General features: G+C 37.5%; 1 long non-coding RNA gene across 1 annotated transcript; it reads left to right on the forward strand.

Annotated features, from left to right (window-relative positions):
• Positions 1–3,001: 3,001 nt before the first annotated feature.
• On the forward strand, positions 3,002–5,528 carry LOC135753263 (uncharacterized). Its single transcript, XR_010533560.1, has 3 exons — positions 3,002–3,105; positions 3,523–3,669; positions 3,935–5,528. It is a non-coding gene; the product is annotated as an uncharacterized lncRNA (long non-coding RNA).
• Positions 5,529–7,142: the final 1,614 nt, after the last annotated feature.

Genomic DNA, 7,142 nt, shown 5'->3' on the forward strand with positions numbered 1-7,142 from the left:
CGCTTAAAATGTGAACATCACGGTTGTTGGGGTTGCTAGTTATTCTCTGTTGTTGGCTTCTCAGTAGCACTGTACAATACGGGATTGCGGTTAGCGCGAAAACCCTAAATCATGTGGCTAAAGACAGCTGTACCCATTTTGATTGACAGATATCCACCCAGCGCGCGTCTCCCCGAACGGGATCCGATCACACATCCAGATACAGAAGCCACATTTATGTAACAAATGTAAACGCGCCGTGTCCTGATATACGGATGATCGGATCTGCGTGAACGGATCACTGAGATCGCATGTTAATGCAAAATGTAAACACAGCCTTCGTCAGGATGACGTTGGATCTGATTTGCGTGGATGTGTGCGTTAACGTATGTGATTACAGTATAATATAATGCAAGCAAACTTTTTGACACAAACGCAACTTTATATTGATATCGCGAGACCGCATTTCACCTCGATGAGAAATCTGATATTTACATTACTGGCATATAGCGGTCTGATTTGAAACGGACAGTTTTGTCAAAGCAGCAAACACCTGGCTGGCTCTCTTAATTTCTTACCACTAAAATGCTGTTTGTCTCTGCCTATTCCTTCCCATGCCCAGCGCCACTGATTTAAGTCCTTTATCAATTAGGTCGTCTTACCTAGGCTTCACTTTTCATCCTGCTGATAAAGTTAACTTGTTATGACTTCTCCGCGCCGCGACCGCGCGGCATCTGCAGCTGGATCTCAGCCACACCTCAAATACCCCTCCCTATTCTACTTCTTATTGGCTAGTTTGTTAGTTTGGTTGAGAGTGAAAGATGTGTCTCATATTATTTGTAGGCGAACGCATTATTTTTTTTATTCGCAGCGAACACCACACGCCGGAGATCCGACTGCAAGCTCTTTAGTGAGCTCTGCTTTGAATGAAGTTCCATCGTGACAAATAAATAGACTATTTGCGGAGTGATATGCGGTCATTTATAACGATGCCTTGCACCCCCCACACACACAAAAAAAATTGGATTTGCATGATTCACGAAAGCCTCATTTTCAGGTCGGAAAAGCCGGAATTCCGGATTTATCCGGAAGAATCACACCCCTGTAAATACCCATGGTTTTGTGTTACTCAACAAATAAACCTGTCAAACGATGCCTCATATGTTTGACACTCAACACTGCTGCATTAGTATTTAATATACAACTGCAGACAAACACCTGCTGGTCTAGTGCCATTACAGAATACATAAAGCTATTGCGTATTCTATTCAATAACCAAACAAAGAGACAGAGAAGACTAAAAATTACCCATTTAATACCACAATGCCATACCTTAAATCTGCCGTGGCTACCCTTCGTGTGGATTAGTGGAAAAACCAAGGGAGGAAGGGTTGCCAGGTCCAAGAAAAATTTCCAGCCCAATGACAACATAACCCGCCCAAAAGGAATGAAAACTAGCCCAATTTTTACATTTGTCCAATCACAGTTGAAACTGCTGGATTAAAACAAAAGGCTGTAAAATAAACTCTTACTGTTGCTTATAATCTACTTTCCAGGTAAATATTTTCATAATGCACTTAAAGGGCTCTATTTTCACACACTATTCCGTAATAAATACACAAAAAATTCTACTTGAGCACCTCATAAGATTATCTTAAGAACATCTAAGTGTACCCAACCATGCTATTTTGAGACAGCATATGAACTCTGCCCTTTTAACATATCTCTGTATTTAATTTTTTTAAATAACTTGAAAAGATTATACAAAGATGGGTTCATATGGTACGTAAATATCTAAATAAAATACATTTTAGCACATTTTAGTTCATATTTAGGTGTCACAAAATAACACAGTTAAATACACTTAGATGTTTATAACTGTAGGCTACATAAGTAGGCTATTGGGACAATATAGGCAAAATTGCTCTGTTTGCTGTGGAGTCATGAAATGTCTAAACATTAAAGGGTGAATATGAGACAAAAGTACAGACTGTCACATTGTATTATTCATCGGTTTTAACATACACAATTCACCAACTCATGATTAACAGGTTTGTATTTAACTTTTATCTAATGTGATCATGTTCAGACCATTTTCTAACAAGGGTAAGTGATAATCTGTGTCCTGATGCATTAATTGTTCACACATGAAAAGCAGAGAATGTGTAGTATCAGTTTGATCCATTGTTTCTGAGTCTTGCATTTGATGACAACACACATTAATCAGGATGAAAGACTGTTGTTTGTTAATAAAGCATCTATGTGCCTAATCCAAGGTTAATAAAAAACATTTTGTACATCTTACAAATGTCTTACCTCCACAGCAAACAGAGAAATGTTGTCTTTAATGTCTCAAAACGTATGGATTGTATGTGTGTATGTATGGATGAATGAATGAATAATAGATGGATATTTTAGAAGCATTTTGCATGATAAACTCTTTAAAATATGATCAATATATATGAATAAACAAAAAACAAGAACATTTTCTCTCCGATTCATTCTTTCCGATCCTTCACCATTACAAAAGCTTTTAGGCATATGTGTTAAAGAAATAACCCGGCTGACTTTTTACCTTCTCTCCTCGTCTCTCAGATTCACTGTTGTCCTGATTCACGGTGTTTTTACGTGATTTAGCCTACCTGACAATGTTCATACTTATTTATTGCTTTACCTGCGGACTTTAGCGTGGCACAGAGTCTTGTGATTAACTTGTGTGTAGATTGATTAACCAGTTCTCTCCATGAATTTAGACCTGGAAGCTGCATGACGTTAAGATATAAATAAACGAACAAACAAATATGCAGATTATGATTTACCGCTTCCTCAAAACTCTCAGTATAGACGTAACTCCCTCCTCACGTAAGGTAATTTCTTATTTCTGACGTGATATTAGGCTTGTTTGAGATGCAGCTTGAGACACCCCTCGCTGCAGCCTGCAGCGCGATGACGTGGTGGATTAATCCATTACGTAGTGGATGTTCAAACACGCATGCGCCGTGAATATAATGTTACGCGCATGCTCGGTGGTGTGTTGTTATTGGTGAACAATCGCACGTGCTTTGGTATTTCAAGAAGAATCTGCCGAAAAACGATGGATTATTTAACAACAGTGATTGTATAAAGGTAGGTAATTAATCTTTTTTTACTGATTTGTTGTTTCAACGTGTATAGTCTTGTGTAACGTTAGTGTTAGGTGTCCGAAGCGGTATAAAGGTGGCTTAATATGTTCACAGCGATTCTCATTTAAATCTTATAACATTACTTCAGAACATATATATATATATGCATATATGCCAACCGTGGACAGACTGCAGGTCTAATGTAAAACTAACCTGATTTTGCTAGGCTAACTAATGTTTTTTTTTTTTGCTATTGCATTGTTCTAGATGAATGTCTTTTAAAAGGACATTTGCCCAGCAATTTCAAGGTGCACATACTGTAACCATCACTTAATCTTAAATTAATACATCTGGATTGTATTTTTTATAAAAGAGGCTTAGTACTTTTACTTTTCTTAGATTTTTTTTTTTTTTTTTGTAGATTTGACTGGATTTGGCAAGATGCCCTTGCTCATTAAAAAAGATGGAGATGTGGCTTTCCTCAGACTGTCTCTGACATGCCAGCTTTTTCACCATGTTGTTAGTGAAGCATCTTTCAGAGAAAAGGCTCATGTTGTCTGGCTTGACAGTGAGTTATTAATTTAAACATTTTCCCATAGCTCAATTGGTAGAGCATTACATTACTAGCAAATATCATCAGGGAACACACATACAAAATAAAGCATGTTACTGTAAGTCACTTTGGATAAAAGCATCTGCCAAACGTGTAAATGTAAATGGATATGTATGCTTATACTGTAGTAACAGTGTTTTTTTATTCATATAAAGTATCCCTAGATTTAGACTATACATTTAAGTTAATTTTTAATATTTATTTTTCTTTCTTAAAATAGGTGTTGTCAACTGGAACACATTCTCCATGGTGTAGAGATTTATTTACAGACTGTCCACCTGGTCGAGTTGGAGGAAGGGTGTCCCAGGGACGAATTGTTCATCTATTCTGCATCAGTAAAGCAGTGGTGGCGTGGCACTGACCTTAAACTATTTAAGATCAAACTGTGACAAAAGCTTTACCTGACCTGACTGCAGTCAGTTATATGTGACCTTGCCTGTGAAAAAACAGGATAAGTCTTGAAATGTAATTATGATATATTGAGCATCAAAGTGTTATTTTCATTAATCTCACATTGATTTTGATATTTGACATGATTTTACTCAGTCAACCCCACACACCAAGACAACACTTTCTTTGCACTTTTGCACTTTGGCGCTACAGAGCACTGAATACTAGACACAACAACCGTTTGTTCCTCAGGCTAAAACCTAAACAATAAAAGCACCCATAACTTCCACACCTGTAACTGTATATTGTTTATAATCACCACATACTGTACATCTGTAAATACTATTCTAAACTGTAAATATCACCTATTATCTATCTGTACAATAACAGCATCTGAACATCCATACATGCATCACTACACACAATTGTAAAAAAGGAGAAAATTTATACATATACTTACTGTACCATACTGCTTATTTAAATTATTTTTGTTTTTATGTGACTAGTGTGTTATTGTCTTTAATTTTACTTAGTTATTATATGTATGTCCGTAACATGTCACCAAGAGAAATTCCTTGTATGTGACAAAAACATACTTGGCAATAAAGCAGATTCTGATTCAATATTAAAGATATCAAGGTTATATTTTTACAGAATGTTGTTTACATTATGTAGGATGAGTTAATGTAGAAACTAGTAAATCACAGAAAGATGACTATAGCTGGGTTTTCACTAAGTTCATGTTTAGGCCTAATGTTTATTGTTAAAATTTTTTGATATTTGCAGTCACCGATCATCAGTGAATTGAATAAGCTGTGGGGTAAAAGTTAAATAAATAAACAACTTAAATTAATGACAAGTTATTTTTGTTTCGATTTAACAGTAAATAACTTGAATATGAATATATATTTATATATATAAATTTTAATAACTCCAATACAACACTCAAATAAATTATTAATTAAAACGTTGCATATCATTGCTAATATACCTTATCTTGTTTAAAGATGATTGTTTAATACCGGCTGTGTACGCCACATGTTAAGATAATACATTACACAATGCTAAAAATGTAATATGAGTTTACAGTAGCCTACTCATCCAATACGATCAGCTTTTAGGGATGAATTATGTGATAATAACTGCACTGGACACGCGAAAACATGGTATTATTTTGCACGTGGGTATCCACGTAAACTTATGACTTCTTAACTAAGCTAGGATCACAGCAAATACGTTTATCGGCATTATCACGGCGAATGTGTTAATGTTTGTGTTCAAATACACACAACCGAGCATGTGTATTACAGCATCCACTACGTAGTACGTACTGGATTTGGATTTATATTTACTGCGCATGCGTGTTTGAACATCCACTACGTACTGGATTAATCCACTACGTCATCGCGCTGCAAGCTGCAGCGAGGACTTTCTAGCCGTTTCAAAAAAAAAAAAAAAAAAAAACAAAACACTTTCTAGCCGTTTCCCAATGTCAAGGAAGGATCCTCGGAAGCTAGAATTTCGAGGATGCTACGTCATCGCCGTCCGTCGAAGGACTGTTCCAATGTCGAGGATCCTCGAAATTTCAGCCAAGGACTGAGTCCTTCGTTCGACAAATATCCCATATACAGGAAAGGATGCAAATTTGTATCCTTCGCGCTCTTCACGCGCTGAAATCACCCACAATCCTCTGCGCGCAGCACCGAAAGCACACCTTTCAATCACGTAATGACGTAATGACGTGCACTTGCTAGCCTGTTCCATTTAACGTGTTCTCCGAATGCTTAAAAGGAGCCTCGCCTCGCCTCTGAAGGAAGTGACTTGTAAGGACTAGTCCTGCCAAGGAAGTATCCTTGACATTGAGAAACGGCTCTTGTGCAGCTTGCCTTGCCTGAAATTCAGACGAGAGCAGACCGCTGCAGTGAGGGGAGGAGTGAAAAAAGAGCTTTTAAGTCAGACACTTCACCAATCTCGCAGTCCAGTCGACTACAAACGTCAGCAGAGGCCGAGATCACGTTTGCGTATTTTATCGCGGATTAAATAGATGCAACTTAAATACCAATAAATGCATTTACATAAAGATGTTTATAAGGAGAATCAACATAGGTGAAGTGTTCGTTACTGGAAAAGGTTACTTAGTAAATATTGGGATGAATAAATCTAAGTCTATGTGGTTATATAAATTCGTTTCTGTTGTGTGAAATATAAACAGCTCACAGTACAAATAATTCAACACCTATACAAAAGTTTACAGGAATTCATTAAAAATATAAATGTCATAGTAAAGAACAATTGAATTAATCTAAAAACTCCTACAGGAATTAGAGTTTTTAGAATCAAGAAGTCATCAGCTGACATCCTCAGGCCAATGAGCATTAAGCTGTGTCGTCAGCAAGTCTTTTCCCATCGTGCTTTTCGTCAACGCAGTCGGTGGAGAGCAACTGCGCTCGGCTGTAGAATCCGACGAGCCCGCCTCTCCATCGCGAGAGTTATTTTGCACACGTCAGCATGACATCAGAGCAAGTCGGACGTAAGTCGGACACTTTTCTAACCGACATGCATCTTGCGCTGATCACCGGTGATCGATTCTGCGCAGAATTTGCTCATCTCAAACAAGCCTATTAAGAGCAAAACGCGCCCCTCCACTCACGGACTTCTGACGCTGCACAGGTCCTTGACAGGTATTGTTTATGTGATTGTTGCACATTAGGAAAATAAAGAACGTTAATTTTATAAGTCTACAAATAAAAATTTTCGCTGCCGCGGCACATTATAAAACTAGCCAAAAAAACGCAACCCGCAGCTTCGAAATTTTTCCCGCAATTGTATTTCCAAAATAGCCCAATTTGGCGGGAAACCACAAACCTGGCAACATTGAAGGGAGGAAGCGAAAGCGAAGCTCATCACTTCCTTTTATAGCGCTAAGGCTGATGGGATTTGTAGTTCCCAAAACTCATTCAGTCACATATGTTATCATATGTCAGGGAAACCATGAGATACACATTAAAGTACATAGTATCAGTAACACTTTGAAGGAA

This window comes from Paramisgurnus dabryanus, chromosome 6 (genome assembly GCF_030506205.2).
Source record: "Paramisgurnus dabryanus chromosome 6, PD_genome_1.1, whole genome shotgun sequence".
In the NCBI taxonomy this organism is placed as follows: Eukaryota; Metazoa; Chordata; class Actinopteri; order Cypriniformes; family Cobitidae; genus Paramisgurnus; species Paramisgurnus dabryanus.